We start from the raw sequence: 18,895 nt of genomic DNA on the forward strand, positions 1-18,895 counted from the left end.
GCTAAATCTCTCTACCGGAACTATTTGTGACTAGTGTAAACTCGCATGCGACACATGTACCCCACGCAGGCTTTTGAGGTGTATTCTAAATGAATAAATAAACGTCTCTCACACGTATTACGGTGCACAAACGTGTTCGACGAAAATATGTGATGCGTATGTACCCGGTATGCGTTCCGATTAGACACTTAGCAGCACATGACGCAGACATGTGTAATACAAGGCTCTACGTTTCTGACATTTGTAACCCGTATATTCAATTTGTGTCCATACGAGGCACGTTTCAAGCATATATCTCGTGCGCAACTCATGAGTTCGTATGAGACAGATTTGTATTGCGTATAGCTCGTTGCGTACCACGTATACGAATTCATATGGAGCACATATGCATACGACAATTCTAGATAGGGATATTCAAGTTAAAGCGTGCGATACTCTGCTGTACCAGGAGCGAATCACTTTCCTCATTAGTCCTCCACTCACCAGCGACGACGCAGTTCCGTCATCGGTCACTATATATGACTTCATCGTGTCGCAGTTAAAAATGCAGAAGAGAGAGAGAAAATAAAGTGACTGGCTCGTACTTAGAGCAAGCAGGAACCACTGCCTTGTTCTTTTTGTTACTTTCTATTTTCAGTGCTGTTTACAAGCATCCAGCCAGTCACTCTCTTATTTGAATGCGACATCTTTAGATTCCGCCACCTGATCAAAAAAAATGGTGGGCAACTCGGGAGGCGAGCCTTATTGGACAACCTTTGCACGCGTCCGCCACTCGTGATCGGGAAGATTCCCTTGACGCTTCTTTTGCAAGCATTAACAGGGCTTCTGTGCCAAGTGAAAAAGAATAGATTCTATCAGTTGGCATCGACAGACCTTCTGCGGCCACCAGAACTGAATGTAAATTGCTCGCTCTTGGATCGATCGCGTGCGCTAATGGCGTGCGGAAGTAAATAGTTCTATAGAAAGAGAAGAGGCGCAGATTCGCGTCAGTTCGCACGGAATGAGCGCGAAAAGATCAGATATGTTCTCTATCGCACGCTTGTAAATGAGCTGCGGGTGCCGTATACTGCGTGAGAGCGCGGTTGCAGATGTGTCAGCTCTGGCTTCGGAAATGCGGCGAAATTTTCTGCTTGCGCGACTTATGCTCTGCTGCTGCGCTCACTTTCAGAGTGTTTCATTGATAAGTGAATTAATTTTCGTTACCTAACGCTCCAACAATCTCCTATCATGTCTCCGGTGCTGACAGTGTTCCAGCTTTTGCAAAGTCGATCTGAGAGTCGCAGTAGGAATCTCGGAGACCGCACGCGACGCGTGCACTTAAGGTGAACTTGAGTGCCAGCGTGCTTGCCTGATGCAGGGAGTGCCTGCTAAGTCTCGCATGGAGTGATTAACGGTTAGCTGCCTACTACCTCAGGTTCGGTTTATAGCGTCCGCCGATGATGGACGGCCGCGGAATGAGAATGCAGCCAGATGTGCGTCGTTGCCTTATGGAACCTTCCTTTTCCGGGCAGACGCGGATACGAGCCCCGGCAGGTGGTATAATATATATCCCCGGCGGAGAAAACGCGGTCTCGTTAATGTGCCACTATCACTCCGCGAGCTAGTGTCCGCAGAAGTTTTCGAAACACGCATGAGCAACGGGAAAGGCTAATTTTTCTCGCTGTCCTTGAGCCGCGACGCCTGGTGGGGAAGGGTGCACTGAGCAGGCCGTGCAGGGAAGTGCGGAGCCTCCCTTCTAACCACCCTCTACGACACAGCCATGTTTTTCTTTTTATTTTTTTGTAGCTCTGGTGTTCCGCAAAACTGCGTCCCGCTAACTGTTCTGCGGTATTCCGCAGTAATGAATACCATCGCCATAATTTAAGAATGTATTTGCCCTTGTATTCCCAAATAACTTTGCTTATCCCCAATGTCCCCGAAAGACACGTATGACAAATGTGGGCACGCATAGCATATGAAGGCACATGTGACGATTTACAAATATATACGATCATTTTTTTTTTTTTCAACCTGATGGAAATATTTGTAATTTAACCCCCCTCCCCGCTCTCTCAAAAGTTTGTCGTACAGGTGGGCAACTGAAACCGTGTACTATCTAGTCCCCGCGTGTCTGCAGTCCGCAGCACGCAATAGCTGCAATGTTTCACTGGTGTTTTTCCGCCGGCGGCGAGCTTCCGGCGGCGGCACCGGTGCGATCAGCTTTTCCTTCATCGCTCGCAGCGCTCTACCCCGCGGTACAGAACAGCCGCACACAGCGCCGCCGCAACTTGAGGAGATAGCGTACGCACCATCCCGGAAAAGAACACAGGACGAGCTCCGTACAGCTTCACAAAGCGGGCGGTGACGCAAAGCAGGCCCGGCACACCGAACCAAGAGCAGACGCGTCAGCGAGAATATTCAGGAAACTCCTCGGATTACGCCTACCGCTTCCGAGTACATAAGAAAAAAAAAAAAAAGAAAAAAGTTAGGTTTATCCAGACCTAATCTCCGGTTGGCCACCGAATACTAGCGGCGGGAGGTCGGAGAAGAATATGAGGGCACTGCTAGAAAATGAACCCCTACAGCGTGTTCGAGGGCGGTTAATGAAAAAGTCAAGCAAAGCAAACGACCGGCTCCTAGACGGCCACTCGGTGCCAGACATGGGCATCCTCACGAGGGTGAACCCTCATGAGGGCGTCCTCACCCTCACCTCGTGAGGATCTGACTCGGTGAGGTGAGGGCGAGGGAGGATCGGCGCTGAAAAATTCGTGAGGACGAGGGTGAGGGAGGGCAGAGGCGGTGAGGGGAGGGTGAGGGAGGGAAAGATACAGAGTTTGAGGGGCGAGGGCAAATGTTCCATGAAAGGCGTAGTTTCTGCAGTAAGAAAAAACACGCGGCAACCCGAAAGGCATGAGGGACAACACACTTTCTCCTCCACTGGGCATGTGTTGTATAGAAAACAGATGTAATGGAACGGGGCACAGGCGCTGCAGCTATAGAAAATGCCGGAACGAAAGCCACAAAATTGCCCCGGCGCTCACCGAGAACGATGTCGCCTTTTCCAGCCTCACAGAACACGACAGGACCGGCAAAATACACAGGACCCCCGTTTCTAACTGCTAACGTTTCTTTGCCATTTAGGAAAAAAACACGCCCAGAAAAAAAAAGCGTGTCTAAAGTAGAGGGGACGCATAGAGAAAGTTGAACACAAACGACCGAGGTGGGGTGATCTTATCTGCTGGGACCCTGCCACATGTTTCTTTTCTCGTCCAGATAGCTTGCATTAGTAGCCGACGCATGCGAAATGTTTCTTGACAGTGTTACTTGACTGTTTGGTTAGCAAGGTTTTACATAAAACTTTCATAAGTTGTGTAAATTACAATTCGCAACAAAACCAACGGAAATAAACCAACAGCATTGAATTTGTGCTGATAATAGCTGCAATAAAATAAACCGCAGTTCAATATCCGTTGCAATCTTTGTCATGTGTTTGCAGGAACAAGAAATATTTTCTTATTTATTTTATCGATTTTCTCCTTGTGAATTATCAAAATTGCCAAATCGTTCATTAATATGTGCGGCTCGTAATTACAGCGCATTGTTTTTTCCGCAATTTCAATAGCATTAAGTTTTACTTTTTCCATTTTCTTAAGACAGTTTTCTTGAGATGGGTGTTAACATAGCATCGATTTGAAAGTAATAACTACAGCGTGTGAGCATTGAGCACAATTTCGCGAAAGAGTTGTTTCATTTCCAGTATCCAAAGTCTATTGAGTGTTCTCATTTCGTGCTAACCTGTTGAAGTCCTGCACCGGAGAAGGTTCTTTAATATTCTTTGATTTTAGCATCTGTTCTGTATTCAGAATAAGTTTAATGCATCGGAATGCCCGACGATCGTAAGGCTGAATGCTGTCATAGACTCACGCATGACGGGGATATGACAATACTGTACCAGGTTTAATTCTTTGCCGAATGCGCTTTCGGGTTGGGTGCGCAAGGGTGCTTGCAGTTCTTAGATACATGTGTTGCTGTTCGCAAAATCAAACCATGCTTGAGGTATCAGCCTCGCTATAAAAAAAAGGTATTTTAAGCCACCAGTTAGCTCATTCAAAGGTTCCTAAGAAGAGCATTGCTAAAAACTACCTGTATGCCGCTCTTGACAAATCCTGCCTACGGGGAATGGCACACATAGTGTGGATGTCTGGCTGCAAACACTGATCAGTGCAAGATTTGCCTCTGAGGTGGTCACCATTGTTTTAGAGGACCTTGCCAGGGATGCTAGGGATGTAGAGCAGCACCGCTGCGCTGAAGAAGCGCAAGGTACAAGATCCGTTGTCATTCCATATAACTACCAAATTTCCCACCGCTTAAAAAACATGGCTCAGAAAGGTGACGTATTGGTAGTCATCAGTGTACACGAAAAACTGGCTAGCTTGTGCAATATAGTGCAAGGAAAGCAAAAGCAGCTAAGGATGCAGTATCAAACACTTAGGCAGGTTCGTGCCGAGGGAGAGTGCCGTCATTTACCATATACCAATCTCCCGTGTCAGAAGCTACATAGAACAAATTGGATGTTGCAGAAACGTCGCACTTCAGAGCTCCACGCAGGGTTAGACGCACTGGCGGGGTGGTGGGGAACTGGCCGACTATGTCGTCAGTGTCGTGGTTCTGTTCCAAAAACGTGCACCTCCATTCTGCGAAACGACAATCTTGAAGAAGTTCGCGTTCGAAACAAGCAGAAAAGTATACGAAGCATACTATACATTAAGATGGAATTCACCACTTGTGTTAGCAATTGAAGCCTCCGTCGCCTTATCCGATAACTTAAGGAGTCGCACGACGGCAACGTGCCAGTGTTCTTATTTTGCCAATACTTAATTTGCCAAGATCAGCTTCACTCTAGGGGTGGACCACGTTTATGTCGGCTTTCAGCACCTTCTTATCCAAAGCATGATTTACTGTGCTTGGTACGTCACGATATAAAGCGAAAAAGTGATGTAGGCTCAATGCTGCAGAATAGGGCAACCGCTGAACTGGGATTTTTAACTGACGTAAAGCAGGGTTTTAGATTTCAGGAAAGCTACAAAACATCAATTCACATTTAGTTATAGAGGTCCGCACTGAGTGCTTTTGACCTATGCGATGAGAGGGTGACGTCGAATTCCAGCCCTCCAGGACGCTTAGACCTCGAGTAAGACCCACTGCCTCAAAGCTAAAGCTTCGGACTTTGTGAGAACGTTTTAATAAGTGTCCCTACATTTTCTTAACATAAAGATGACCAGCTGAGATACATGCCGCTAAGGCTAAAGTCGCACCAGAGAGCACCTGTCTCGCATACTGTTAAAACGTCTAGCAGGTCGGAAGAAGAGGAAGACTTTAGGAAGAAGGCTTCGAGGGTTTGCGTGATACCTGCTCTCGAACGCTCAACGCTACCTCTCATCTTCAGCGCCCCACATTCACTCTAAGACTGTCTCAATATTAATAAACCAGACAGCTGAGATAAACGTAAGCCCAATTCCGCGTAGTCGTGGTATGTCCTAGGATCTCCAGCTGGCAGGTTGAAACTATGGCAGCACTGATTTTTGGGCACCTGATTGTGCTTAGCCATTTCTGTGGAAGGAAAGAGGCCTCCTCTCTTCCGCGGATTTCCCATGTTGTTGTGCAAGCGGTTGATTGCTTCTCGTGTGAAGCAGTGAACGGGTTCGAGAATGGGTTCGAAGCAGTGTGAAGTGTGAACGAAGCAACGAATGCCACTGCTCGTACTAGGCCGCGGGAAGATGTTCCATTCGGCCGGCTACAGTATTCTACAAGGCTGTAAGCCGGAACGTTGTTAGCCGGGGTGCACCTCAGCCTGCATGCCCGAGAGGTTTGGTTAGCGGCGCTTCGTTTGAAGACCTCTTGGGAGGGCGACAGATAACGCACAAAACAATCAGTGTGCGCCTAGCTTTGCACCCTGTGGCAATGCGCCGACGACAGGCGCTTGACTCCCCCTCCCCCCCCCCCTCCCCCCCTCCCCCTGCCATAGCGAGGGCGGCTAGCAAACTCAGCGCAATAAATAAATAAATAAACAGCTGTCATTAGGAAAGCTGTTAAAAAAAGAAAAAAAAAATATCAGAGCGGTGGGCAGACCACGCACGCTGGCCCACGGCTCGGCTCAAAAGGCGGCTGTGGCTGGTCTTATCAGATCTCCCTGAGGCACCGGGTGGAGACATGGATGGACGTGGCAGCATTGCTCTCGGAAGGATACACATGCGTCCACCACCGCGCGGTCCTTTCCCGCTCTCTGTCCAAAGAAAGGGTCTTCCTTCAGCTCAGTTCCCCCCCCCCCCCTGAAAAAAAAAGAAAAGAAAAAAGCAAAGAAACAGCGAACTGCAGGAATGGCTGGGGAAGCCCTTCAGTTTGTGTTGCTGTGTCCTTTCGATCGGACCGCTCAAGTTGTTGGCGCTTGTTGAAACAGCACTTTGGTGCGCTGTTGCAAATTCTATATGCTCAAGGACGTCTGTGTACTATGTGCGCCAATAAGTTTCCATTGTGACAGTGCCCTCGGATATTATTGGGAAATGCGCGGTCCAAGTGAAAGGTGTGTAGGACGTCATGCAGGTTCCGGGTGAGTTTCATTTTTTTTGCCGCTCTTGCCTTCACAGTGCAGACAATCCGTTTCCCGGCTTTTGCATATGCGGGTTTGTCCGGAATGAAGCAGATCAGCTATGGAGATGTGAACTTAGGCGAAATAATGCAGAGTGCTGATTTCGGCTAGTTGGCGCATATGTGTTGCTCTTCTGTTCCCGTTCTGTAAGCACTGCTTTTTCGTAAGTGATCTTAGATTTAAGCTCACTATTCAGGAAGCATAATCAAACCTTATGCATGAAATTCTGGCCTGTTCACTTTGCACATCGTACTGTTCTAGTTAGGCGCTGTCTGGTCCTATTCTCGTATAGTTTTAATAGAAATTGAAAAAAAAAAAAAAGATTTCACGCAATACTGAGGCGGCGTTCGTGAAAACCAGAAGCGCAACAGAGGTACGTGTTTCACTTCGCGTTTTCGGTTTGTTCTTGGACGAAAGCGGGATGCGATACGGCGCCATGTCCTAAAAACCGCATTTTTACGCGGCGTTTCCCAAATGACACTACATGTACGTGTCTGGAATTATCGCGCACGGCCCCGGGCTCGCATGATATATGTTCCCCATCCCAACCCCCTCTGCGAAGCGATCGAGGGTCATGACACCCTGACTCCCTCGAAATTTACGCTTCTGTGTGATAGCGTTTTTCTGTTACTTGAATTCGATTACATTGTTCTGTTGTCTAATATGCCGTATATGCCTCATGCCTTCCGTCTGCGTCTGGTTAGAAGTTAGAACCTCCTCCTTCCTCATGCGCTGTGTAAATGTATTTGATCACTCTATCTCCTTCAAACACATGGCGTGTGAACCGATGGCCAGGTTTGCCCGGTAAACTATGGCAGTGGTTATTTTGCTTCCTCCTCGAAGTTTCGCCTTTGATTGGCATGCTTAGGGCACTGCAAGAATTGTTCTTTGCACTTTTCACAGCCTCTGGTTTCCATGTGCAGTGCATATCTTAATCTCAGCAACTGTCGGAACAAGTACCAGATGGCTCTCACCAGTGATACGCTACAGCATGAACGCAGCCCCGTCATTTATTTAAGTGCATTGTTAGCTTCGAAAAATTCGGATTGCTAAATGATCAACGCGGCCTGACACTGCCGAAAACAGACGCAGATAAGAATAGTTTGCGCCTACTTTGACTCGCTGTAACGTTGTCATAGATCGAAAATAATGAAAAATAACTAAAATATTCAAACTGCTGGGCATGAGGTTGAGGGTGAGGGAGGGCAAATGAGATGAGGGTGAGGGTGAGTGAGGATCACCAATATTTTTTAAGTGAGGATGAGGACGAGGGAGGGCGAATAATTTTTTTAAAGTGAGGGTGAGGGTGAGGGAGGGCTGCCGATTGTAAATTGAGGGCGAGGGAGGAAAGGCCAAAATGAGGGCATTTGCCCACCTCTGCTCGGTGCACAGGCTTTGTATGCTGAAAAGGCGTTTCTCAGCCGTCTGGGCGGGTGAGAGGCGAAGCTGCCAAGTCTTCGAAGAGCCCTCAGGCACGCCTCTTTTCATCCTTGGCTTCTCCAGTTCTCCAAGTCTGTCAGAAGCATCTCAGTGGCGCCCAGACGGGCATGTGAACTTTGGGCACGACGTTCAAAAACGTGCAACGCACATGCGGGAGGTTTGGGACTCAGTTGCTTCGTCCATTAAACCGACGTCGGGGCTCTGACAACTAAGATACGCTTGGTTGTCATTAGCCTCGAAAGAAGACGAAATAAAAAAAAAAAAAGAAAGACTGATCGCAAGAAAACGCAAACTCGGTATTTCCAGACCTCTGCGTCTAAACAATGCCAATTATATCCCTTTTGCACGATAAATAATACGACAAAAAAAAAACTTGAACCCTTTTGGCAGGATGGCGTCAACCGACACTAAAACAAAAATTTTGCGCTAGCGCTTCGCTAGCGTAAGAAAAAAAGACTAAACTTTCGTAGGGTACTTTTGTTCGCCGGCGGGGTCCCTGTTGCTATCGGTACCGTTGTTGGTGCATCTATATAACACTGTACGGTCTAAGGAAAAAAAAAAAAAAAAAAAGCAGGGAAGCTATGTCTGAGAAAACCGGGTTATAGCGAATTTGTCAATTTATGTCTCACTAAATATTGGATTTATGCGGCTCAGATTTTTAAATTTTTTATAGAATGCTCCTCTAAGCTTGTATCCATCTCTTTAACATGATTTCAGGTGTAGAGGCTTCAGTGTGCCAAGTTTCAAACACGTGCGGGTTTGAAACGTTCAGGAGCCAACATTTATTGTAAGCGCGGGTATTTTGATTATATAGGTCTAAAGCAGTATCCGCAAGTATTTTTGCAGATGCACCTATTCTCATAAATTTGATGGACGGCATACATCGAGGCGATCATACGGATTCATAAATTATAGCGTTTTGACGGATTCGAAAACTGAACTTGTTTTTGCTGGCGCAAGTTGAGTTTGATTTGGTTTATGGGGATGAACGTCCCAAAGCGACTCAGGCTAGGAGAGAAGCCATAATGGAGTGCTCCGGAAATTTAGACCACCTCGGGTTCTTTTTCGTGCGCTGACATCGCACAGCACACGCGTGCATCTCCGTTTCGCCCCCATCGAAACGCAGCCGCCAGTGGTTGGTTTCGAGCCAGGAGATAACGGGAAGTATGGGCGAACAGCGACTGGAGGAATTGAAGAGTGAGGATAAATATACCCCCGATCTCAGGTTCTCTCTCCATGCCGTGATCCTCGTAAGCGAGCTGCAGGAAGCTATCGGTTCATTATTTATACACTGCTGCGCATGCACTATTCACGCGTGGCGTGAGTTGGACGAACGCTGAGAACAGTGCAGCGTGTTTGGCTACTTTTTTCTTGGGAGCGCAAAAAGGGAGCGCTCGATCGTAAGCGCGTTCTCCTTTCTTCGTAAGCAACAGATGCAAGCGCTGCATAGGGATATACGCATGAGATGAAGTTTCTCTCTTGGCTTCATACAAAAAAGCGCGTTGGTCTAGGCATGCAGGTTAGCTTCAGTTTTACGCATAGAGTTCCTTACACTAACTAGAGGGAAAGCTGAGGGCGCTGCACTTCAGCCACCATGGGCGCGCTAAGAATCATGGGCCGGTGTGCTACTTGTTGCGGGACAGTCGGTTTTTCTCGGGTACGTGGAGTGGCGTTACTGCAATGTTTCTTTTTTTGTTATCATCATCATCTGAAGGTGCGTACATAGACCGCGAAAGCCATAGTAGCGAAGGCGCATAAGCAGACGTCGCCAATAAATGGTTTTTGTTTCCTGAAATGCCACTAAAAACTTCCTTAAGTGATTGCACAACCATAAATATTTTCATAACATTTTTTTTGTTTCAAAGTGTGCCTATTAACTGCGAAATATTGGTATTTGTGCTGCTCAAACCTAAGCCAATAGGAGAAAGGGCCATCGCTTATATTGGATAAATCTCACACTGGCATTCTGTTTCTCTCTCTTTTTGCAATTTATAGTCACAATATTCAATCTTAGGACATTATTTATGGTAGAACAACGTTTATCTTTGCATTAATTTTGGCCAAACGTTGTAGTTCTGCACTCGGTAGCTCTCCGGCCCATGATGCTTTGAGCGCCCATGGTGGCTGAACTGGCCGTCTGGAAACTCTATGTAAACTCCCATAGACGGCAGCACAGCTTTCCCTCTAGGTAAGGTAAGAAACTCTATGGTTTTACGAACTCGCCCACAGTCAAGACTAGACTTCGAAAACAGGCGAGGGCCAGATCGCACTGTGCCGCCGCCTGGTGAGCGCTCCGATGCGGAACACACATCGCAGTGTGCTTGTTCTCAATTGTCCCTACTGCGCTTCATATATGAAGCTCGAAAACATTTGACACTGTAGCCTTCCATGAATATCATGTAAGGTTTGAACATTCCGGTCGTTGGTGTTCCGTAATATCGCCTGAAATACGCGCCTGTCCACAACGAGATCGAAGAGAAACAATGTACGACAATGAGAGACAGCGACATCTTTTGTGAAAAAGATCCGCATTTGGTAAAAAGTAAAGTAACTACTTCAAGAGCGCTCCACATAATAAAATACGGAATTTCTTTTTCTGCAATGAAAGTTCAATAACCAAGAAGGTCCCTACCGCACTTTCCGCCCGTGCACTGATCTCTAAAGTCGCATTTTGACGCCACGCATGTAAATACTTGTACTGCGAAGAAGAAAAAAAGTACTGAGTGGTTGTAAGTTTCATAGATTTAAGAAAGATCTATAAACCGTGAATTGAAACGGCCAAAATTTAAATTTCAGGGCTGAATGAGTTAAGACACGATGTAGCCCTGGGAATCGCAATAAATGTGCTGCGCTCGCGTATATACAGGGCCGGCCACGGTTTCACAACTTTCCGTACTCACGAAGAGAGATCGAATATTCTCTCTCTCTCTCTCTCTCACACACACACACACACACACACACACACACACACACACACACACACACACACACACACACACACACACACACACACACACACACACACACACACACAAAATCTTTATTCGCCCTGTCACGGATGTGCGCCTTCACTTCACGCGTCTGCATACCACACCGCGGCCTGTGTGGCGACTGCTTGCTCAATCAGGCGGTTCATCGACACTTGTCGGTCACTGTACTGCACACGACTTCGTTCTGTACAATGACACCGTACAGAGACTGGCCCAAAAAAGCCGCTATTTCATGGGCCCCACGGCAGCAAAAATGCCCGTGCCATCCAGTTCTATGTCCGAGCCTTGTGTTTGCGGTTCATTTTCTTCTTCGGCATGTCGAACCAACTGGCCGAAATCTGTACCCCGTTTTACTGCGGAAACAAGCATGTCGTACACGCACGCGTATACGGTTCTCACCTCGCCAAAAGAAAGACCCGCCGCGTGGCTGACAGCGCGGCACAAACCAGTTTATACGGCCGACTGGCGCTTTGAATATGAGCGCCGGCGAGAGCTGCGTCCGTATTCATCGCACGGGCGAAGCGGGGGATGTCGCGTTACCAGCCGCGACATCAGTGCGAGGGAAGAGATGTCAAGGCTTGGAACGCAGATCGCCCGTCGTCTCTCTGACTTACCAGACTTCCTTCGCGCTACGTCGCGTTGGCTGCATCAACGTAAAGCGAACCACGGACGAGACAAGATGTTGCGAGGGTGTGTGCTACTCTCTTCGCCCCAACACCGGTACTTCACTTCCCTCGCTCACTCCCATTACTGTTGGCAACGGCGAAGCACGGACGAGGCGTCGAAAGGGGAAGGCAGCTCGAGCAGCCTCCGGCTAGCACGCCACCAGCACGTGCCGTTATCGCCGCCACTGCAGGCAGCGCAGTTTTCACCCGATTCGCTGCACCGAATGAAGAACGAGCAGAGAGCGCATCGGATGTTCCCTCTCCGATGCCGCCGGCACGTGCACGCGCATGGAGAGCCACCGGCTTCGGTGCAAGGCAGATAACGAGAGCCCGGGCCTCTCGATCAAGGTCGTTTCGCTCGCGAGATAGAAAAAAAAAAAAAATCCAGAAGGAGGAGGGAGGGAGCGGCCCGCATTTCGGCTGAAACGAACGGGTGCGCCGGTGCAGTGGGTAGGCAGACCGAGTTAGGAGCGAGCTGTTCCTCAGCGCCGCCGATGAATCCCCTGCGAGGCTTTCGCAGTTCCTTCATTTAGGGCCGGCGCAGTAATTGCGGCCGGCGCCGAGGAAACCCGACCGGAGACGTCGCGGTGGCGACGGACGCCCACAGAAGCCCACTGCCGCGAAAGAGGGAAAAGAATAATAACGAAGAGCAGGCAGTGAGAGCGTGCCGCTACTCCCCGAGGCTGCCGTGGCAAAAAGAAGGTCCCGCTACTAATCGGCTCAAGCGGCTCAAGGCGATAGCCTAGAAACGGCACAAGGCAAGCCCGCGCGATATATATGGGACGGCAGCCGCGGAATCGAGGAGCGCCCCTCGCACCCGTGAGATAGGGCGCCTCCTTTCAGCGCTGGCCCATCGAAACACCTTCATGGAAGGAGAAACGAAGAGGACCCAGAGGGGACACACCCTTGGAGGTCTGATGGAAAGAGAAGCGGCCAACCCTTCCACTATACTATATATATTATAGTGAGAGTCACATAAAACTGCGCCTGATGATGAAATGGCGGTCCACCCAGCGAGGTACGAGGGCGGCGGCTCGGAAATTAGCGCACGGCTACGCGGCAGCAGAGCCTCAACCAGACCCCCGCGGTCGCGTGGAATCGGCCGACACCGCTGCTGTATAGCGGAGATCGAAGAAGAAGAAGGGAAGAGTATGGGGGGATAATAAAACAAATGACGACACGAAGCCTCAGCTCAAAAATAACTATCGTCGAAAAAAAAAATCGAATTCAAGGGACACTTAAATCCCCCTAATAAATGCATGACCCTATAGTATTGTCGCATAGCGAGCTATGCCTATGTCGCGCGCCGTTTTCCGGACCCGTGCACAGCCGGGGAGCGGTCCTTTTTTTTTCTTTTGCACGGCGTCGCTGTGCTTTCCCCTTCTTCTTGGGGGGGTATTCACGATGTACGCCGTTCGGAAAATGGTTAACGGCTGTGAAGGAGGCGAGCTGTTGAAAGCTCGCGTCCCAACCGGTTAACGCCTGAGGGCTTGGGGGCGACGGCTGAGAGCACGGACGGGGCTTTGTGTTTTGTGCCGTCTGCGTCCTTGCGGCCCATGTGTTTTGGTTTACCTTTTGTGTGTTTGGGTGCCAGGCGGAGATGCGCCGCGTCTTCTAGAAATTCACGCGGTGCTCGCCAGGAAACAACCTCGCGGGCACCGGCGTCCTATTGGTTTCTCAGCTGTAAAGAAAGTCGTCTCATTGGCTCCGATAAGCGCATTTCCGCCTGGTAACAAACACTGCCTGGAGAATCCTGAAGAACGTTGACAGAGGGGTTTTGGCGGCAAGTAAGGGAGGACGGCGACCATCCGAGCTGCTGCTCGGGACCCCTGCTCGGAAGATGTCGCGTTGGCGGACTGATGTGTTGTTAATTTGAATTAGTTGTTTATTTGGTACTACTGGATTCGCTTTAATTATTGTTTGAGTTCATCTTTATTAAATTCAGTTAACTTGTATTATCAAACGAAATCGCCTGGTCCCTTTCTTCAATGCGGCGGAGCCGTCGTGCCGTCAAGAAAGTTCAACGTGCGAACACTTCGTTACAAGTGGTGGAAGGTGTGTGGTAACGACGACCCCGCTTTACCGGAGATGCGCCCCCATCTCAGGAGTGATCCGGACATGCAGGCGACAGCTGACTTCGCTACGATGACGAGCTCTCAACCGAGGATGTCCATCCCCCCTCCTGTTTTTAAGGGAACCCCTGAGGAGTCCGTGGCGGAATGGCTGACCTGCTACGAGCACGTATCATCGTTGAATGCTTGGGACGACGACACAAAGGTGAAATTTTTATACCTTGCCCTTAATGGCGACGCGAAGAAGTGGCACACCACACAGCTGCTTACCGGTGCGCCGATTTCGTGGAGTGACTGGGCGGCGAAGCTCAAGACCTGCTTCAGCAGCCGCCACGCGACGGAAATCGCGCACCTTCGGCTGCAGAATCGAGTACACCTGCCGTCGGAGTCTCCGGAGCAATACTTTTATGATGTGCTGCAGCTGTGCGCCAGGGTCGACCGCAAAATGCCGGAAGAAGACAAATTGCGTCATCTGCTGCGGGGCCTGCAACCGGCGACAATGGAGAAGATGATAATATCCAATCCGTCCAGCTGCGCCGACTTCCTGCAGACACTGCAACGCCTCAGTCAGGCCGCGCTGATGGGTTTCACTTCCCGGGTGCTGCCGGCCACCGCAGCAAACACCACCTACCTGGCAACGGGACCCTGTGTTTGCAATTCTAACATATTGCCAACAGCTGGCAGTGCTGACAACGAGCCTCGTCCGCTGACTGTGCCGGGATCTGGGCAGCCCCACCTACTTCCCACCTACACTGCTGCCTCCCATGGTCAACAACAAAGGCTCGCAGGTGAGCAAGATTTCAAGGCGATCGCCGCCTCTCTAGAATCGTTATCCGGACGTCTAAAGGCAATGGAAGAAGAAATTTTTCGTGGGCGCGCGCCATGGCCCCAGAGAACCTCGCGTGACGACGATGGACGGCCGCGATGCCACTACTGTAACCGAAGCGGTCACATAGCTCGAAATTGTCGCCAGCGATGGAGAGACGAGGACCGCGAACAGAGAAATGCGCGCGACGAGCAGGCTCCCCATCCGGGAAACGGGAACGGCCGGGCTTAGGTGGTCAGCCTGGCCGATCTGTGAGCGTGATGACCGAAGACCAACTCCTCACGGTCCAAGTCGAGGCAAATAATTTGAAGACCACCCTTCTCATCGACACTGGCGCCTCCGTAAACATCATTTCGTCCAGCTTCGCGGCTAAAATTGCTTCAAAAGTCGAACTAACTGAGGGCACTGCTTTTATCAAAGGAATCAGCGGAGACTTATTAGCACCTGTAGGAGAAACAGAAGTAGTGCTTCAATTCGGATCAACCAGATTCAGTGTAAAATTCATTGTCCTCAAGGACTGCCCTTATGAGTTGATAGGGGGGCTCCCATTTTGCCGGCAGGCAAACCTGCTGATTGACTTCCTCCGTAAACAACTAAAAATAGGGAGTGAAGTGTACCCGCTGCACGTCGATACTAGCGTGCAATCGCAGTCAAATGTGGTCACTGCACGAAGTAAAGACCAAGTTTCCATCGAGCCTCGTACGGAAGCCATTTTAAGGGTACACATACCGAGAGACGGAATTCAGCTTGTCGAGCCAAAGTCAACCCTTAGAAGTGGACTGCAGGTGGCGCGGACCGTCGTGAACGTGGTTGGTGGGATCGGAATCGTTCGTGTTGCAAACCCTACCTTGCTGCCGATCGTGGTACATCGCGACGCGAAAATCGGCTGGGCCACATCACTTCATGAGGCGCAACTCGGACTCGCCGTGCCACACGACCCCACTGCGACAGAGGACTTCGACGTCCAAACTGGGCCACACCTGACGTCATCTGAGAGGGATGAGCTCTTGTCCGTTATTCATAAGTTTCGTCACCTGTTTACCGGCGAGCACAATCCGATTCAGCGCACTCACGTAACGGAGCATACTATAAACACGGGCAGCTCAGCACCCATTTATCAACATCCGTACCGCCACTCACCCTTCGAGAGGGAAGTCATTAAAGCGCAGGTGGAAGAAATGCTTCGTGACGGAGTGATCAGAGAGTCGCACAGCCCCTGGTCATCGCCTGTCGTTCTCGTGAAAAAGCCGCAGGGAGGTTGGCGTTTCTGCGTTGATTTCCGAAGGGTGAACGCGGTTACCGAGAAAGACGTGCACCCATTACCGCGAATCGATGACATTTTGGATCTGCTGCAGGGTTCTCGATATTTCACGACGCTCGACCTCACTTCAGGCTATTGGCAGGTAGGAATCCGCGAAGAGGACAAGTCGAAGACAGCATTCGCATGCGGCTCCGGTCTTTACGAGTTCAATGTCGTTCCTTTCGGTCTGTGCAATGCCCCCGCGACATTCCAGAGGATGATCAACAAAGTTTTGAGTGGTCTTCTCTGGAGGGTGTGTTTGGCCTATTTGGATGACATTGTGATTTTCTCGAAGACCATGAAAACTCACCTAGAGGACTTGGAAAAGGTTTTAAGCGCTCTTGATGAAGCCAACTTGCGTCTGAAGCCGGAAAAATGCAGCTTCGCGCAACAAGAAATCAGGTATCTCGGACACGTGCTGACTGGAGAGAACATCAGACCAGATCCGGACAAAATAGCCGCGATCGAAAAGCTCCCAGCGCCAAAAAACAAGAAAGGAGTTCAGAGTTTCCTGGGAATCTGCAATTATTATCGGCGTTTCATCAAGGATTTCTCCCGAATCTCCCGACCTTTGACTAATTTGACAAGGAAGAATGTTTCGTTTGAGTGGGACACGGCATGCGAGGCGGCAATGCACGCGCTCAAAGAGAAGCTGACTACAGCGCCAGTTCTGCGTCAATTCGAGCCAGGCAAGCCCATCGAAATCCATACGGATGCCTGTGACTACGGTCTTGGTGCTGTGCTGGTTCAAAAAGACGAGGGTCGGGAACATGTCATCGCCTACGCCAGCCGTCATCTCAACAAAGCGGAAGCTAATTACAGCACCACAGAAAAGGAATGTCTGGCTGTCGTTTACGCCTGTAGGCAGTTTCGACCTTATATATTCGGCAGTAACTTCACCGTGATCACAGATCAAGCCAGCCTCGCATGGCTGATGAATGTCAAGAATCCGAATGGACGCCTCATGAGATGGTCCCTGCTATTGCAAGAGTTTGACCTGACTCTCAAACACCGCCCAGGTTTGAAGAACGCAGATGCAGACACCCTTTCTCGCCTGCCACGCGAGCCGGCACCGGTTAGTGAAGATAACTTTGCACCGCTGCTTGTGCTAGGTCGCGTGGATGTAGGCATGAAGCAGAGGGAAGACCCTTGGATGAGGGAAGTGATAGGACACCTGGAGAACCCGGATTCACCCGTTGCCAGAACACTGAAAAAAACGGCACGGTGTTTTCGAATGATCAACGGTGTGTTGCACAGGCGAGCGAAAGGTTTCGAGTCAGACTACGACGCACTGGTTGTACCAAAATGTTTGCGGTCAGAGGTGCTAAAGGGCTGCCACGATGATCTCACGGCGGGACACCTCGGGGTCAAGCGCACATGGGAAAAGATACGTAGGCGTTACTTCTGGCCTAAGATGTTCGCGCAGGTGTCAAACTACGTGCTGTCTTGCCCTGACTGCCAGACGCGCAAAGCCCTACCGGGCAAACCAATCGGGTTTCTCCAGCCTCTTCCACCGGTGGGAATGCCTTTTAAACAGGTTGGAATGGACTTTTTGGGACCATTTACGAAGAGTCAATCCGGAAACCGGTACATCCTCGTGATGACTGATTACCACACGAAGTGGGTCGAAGCAGTAGCATGCCCGGCGGCTACAGCTGCTGAGGCCGCGCAGGGCTTTGTGCGAGAGATCGTCCTACGCCACGGGGCACCAGGCCGCATCATTACGGACCGCGGACAACATTTTGTTGCTTCCTTGATTGAGGAAATATTTAAAGCCATGGGTACAGACCACGTGAAAACAACAGCGTACCACCCGCAAACCAATGGCTTGTGCGAACGTTTCAACCGCACGCTTGCCGACATGCTCAGCATGTATGTCTCCTCGCATCATCGGGACTGGGACGAATTCCTGCCTTATGTTCTTTTCGCCTATAATTCGTCGCAACACGAAACGACAGGTTTTTCACCGTTTTTTCTTCTTCACGGACACGAGCCAACACTTCCTGTTGAGGTGGCCCTCGGTGTCGCGCGAGACGACTGTGACGAAGTGGATGCTCACAAGGTGGTGCACCGGCTTCGCCAGGCGCGCCAAGTCGTAGCTCAGCGTGAGAAGGACCGGCAAGAAAAGAACAAAAGGGCATACGACTCCAAACGACGGGATGCTGTTTTCTATCCGGGAGACCTTGTGTACCTGTGGACGCCTTCTCGATCGAAAGGAAAGACCACCAAACTGCTCCACAGATACCACGGGCCGTTCCGTCTGCTCCGGAAGGTATCAGAAAATAACTGGGAGGTCGTCGATCGCACCGGCCGAAAGCGGGATGTCGTCAACGCTGAACGTCTGAAACGCTACCACCCACGGCTTGCTTCTGATGAGGACGCCGACGACGAGTCAGCAAACGGTGATCGTGGTGATGGTGTGCATGCGTTTGAGCGCTGTGTTCGTGTTTCCGCAAGGCCAAAACGTGTAGCGGCCTCGACCGTGAAAAACAGTGATCGCGGTACCTCTGCTGGAAGTGCGACTGAGACATATTCATACTCCGAATCGACATTTCAGTGTAGACCCACGGGAACTCGCACCAAACCCAAAGGAGTAAGGACCGATTATGACAGTGAGACCGAGATGTATTACAGCGCGGACGGAAGTGTTAATTAATCCGCCGTGACTTTTCTTTGTATATACTCCCGAATGTTTTGTGTTTTGTGTGAATACGTGCAAGTGGACATTTTGAGTGTGCCCTGTAACATTTTTACTGATATGCCAATGTTTTATTGTGTGTAAGTGTTCTTCTCTACCTTCCTGGTTGTAATCTGTTTCACCTGACATTTATATTTTCTCGTTTTTTCGGCATTGCGTATATTTTATTCAATTTTGGTATTGTTGTGTGGTCCTATCCAGTAGACGTAATTTCATTTTTGAACCTTGTACATAGTTATTCATAGCATTTCCTTGCGGTTTATTTGTACGGGCATGATT

At 49.8% G+C, this 18,895-nt stretch overlaps 1 protein-coding gene across 4 annotated transcripts in view; it reads right to left on the minus strand.

Annotated features, from left to right (window-relative positions):
- The window catches only part of SNF4Agamma (SNF4/AMP-activated protein kinase gamma subunit), a 364,359-nt gene that overhangs the window by 260,968 nt on the left and 84,496 nt on the right, over positions 1 to 18,895 (minus strand). Inside the window, exon 1 of one of the 4 annotated variants that reach the window (XM_084593807.1) lies at positions 11,670 to 11,823. The exons of the other annotated variants lie outside the window; for them this stretch is intronic. The gene's annotated coding sequence lies outside the window, so the exon portion shown is untranslated. Of the gene's footprint in view, positions 1 to 11,669; positions 11,824 to 18,895 lie in introns of those variants that run through there. 4 annotated transcript variants of the gene reach the window in all.

This window comes from Amblyomma maculatum, chromosome 2 (genome assembly GCF_055883805.1).
Source record: "Amblyomma maculatum isolate TAMU_Amacu chromosome 2, ASM5588380v1, whole genome shotgun sequence".
Taxonomy (NCBI): Eukaryota; Metazoa; Arthropoda; class Arachnida; order Ixodida; family Ixodidae; genus Amblyomma; species Amblyomma maculatum.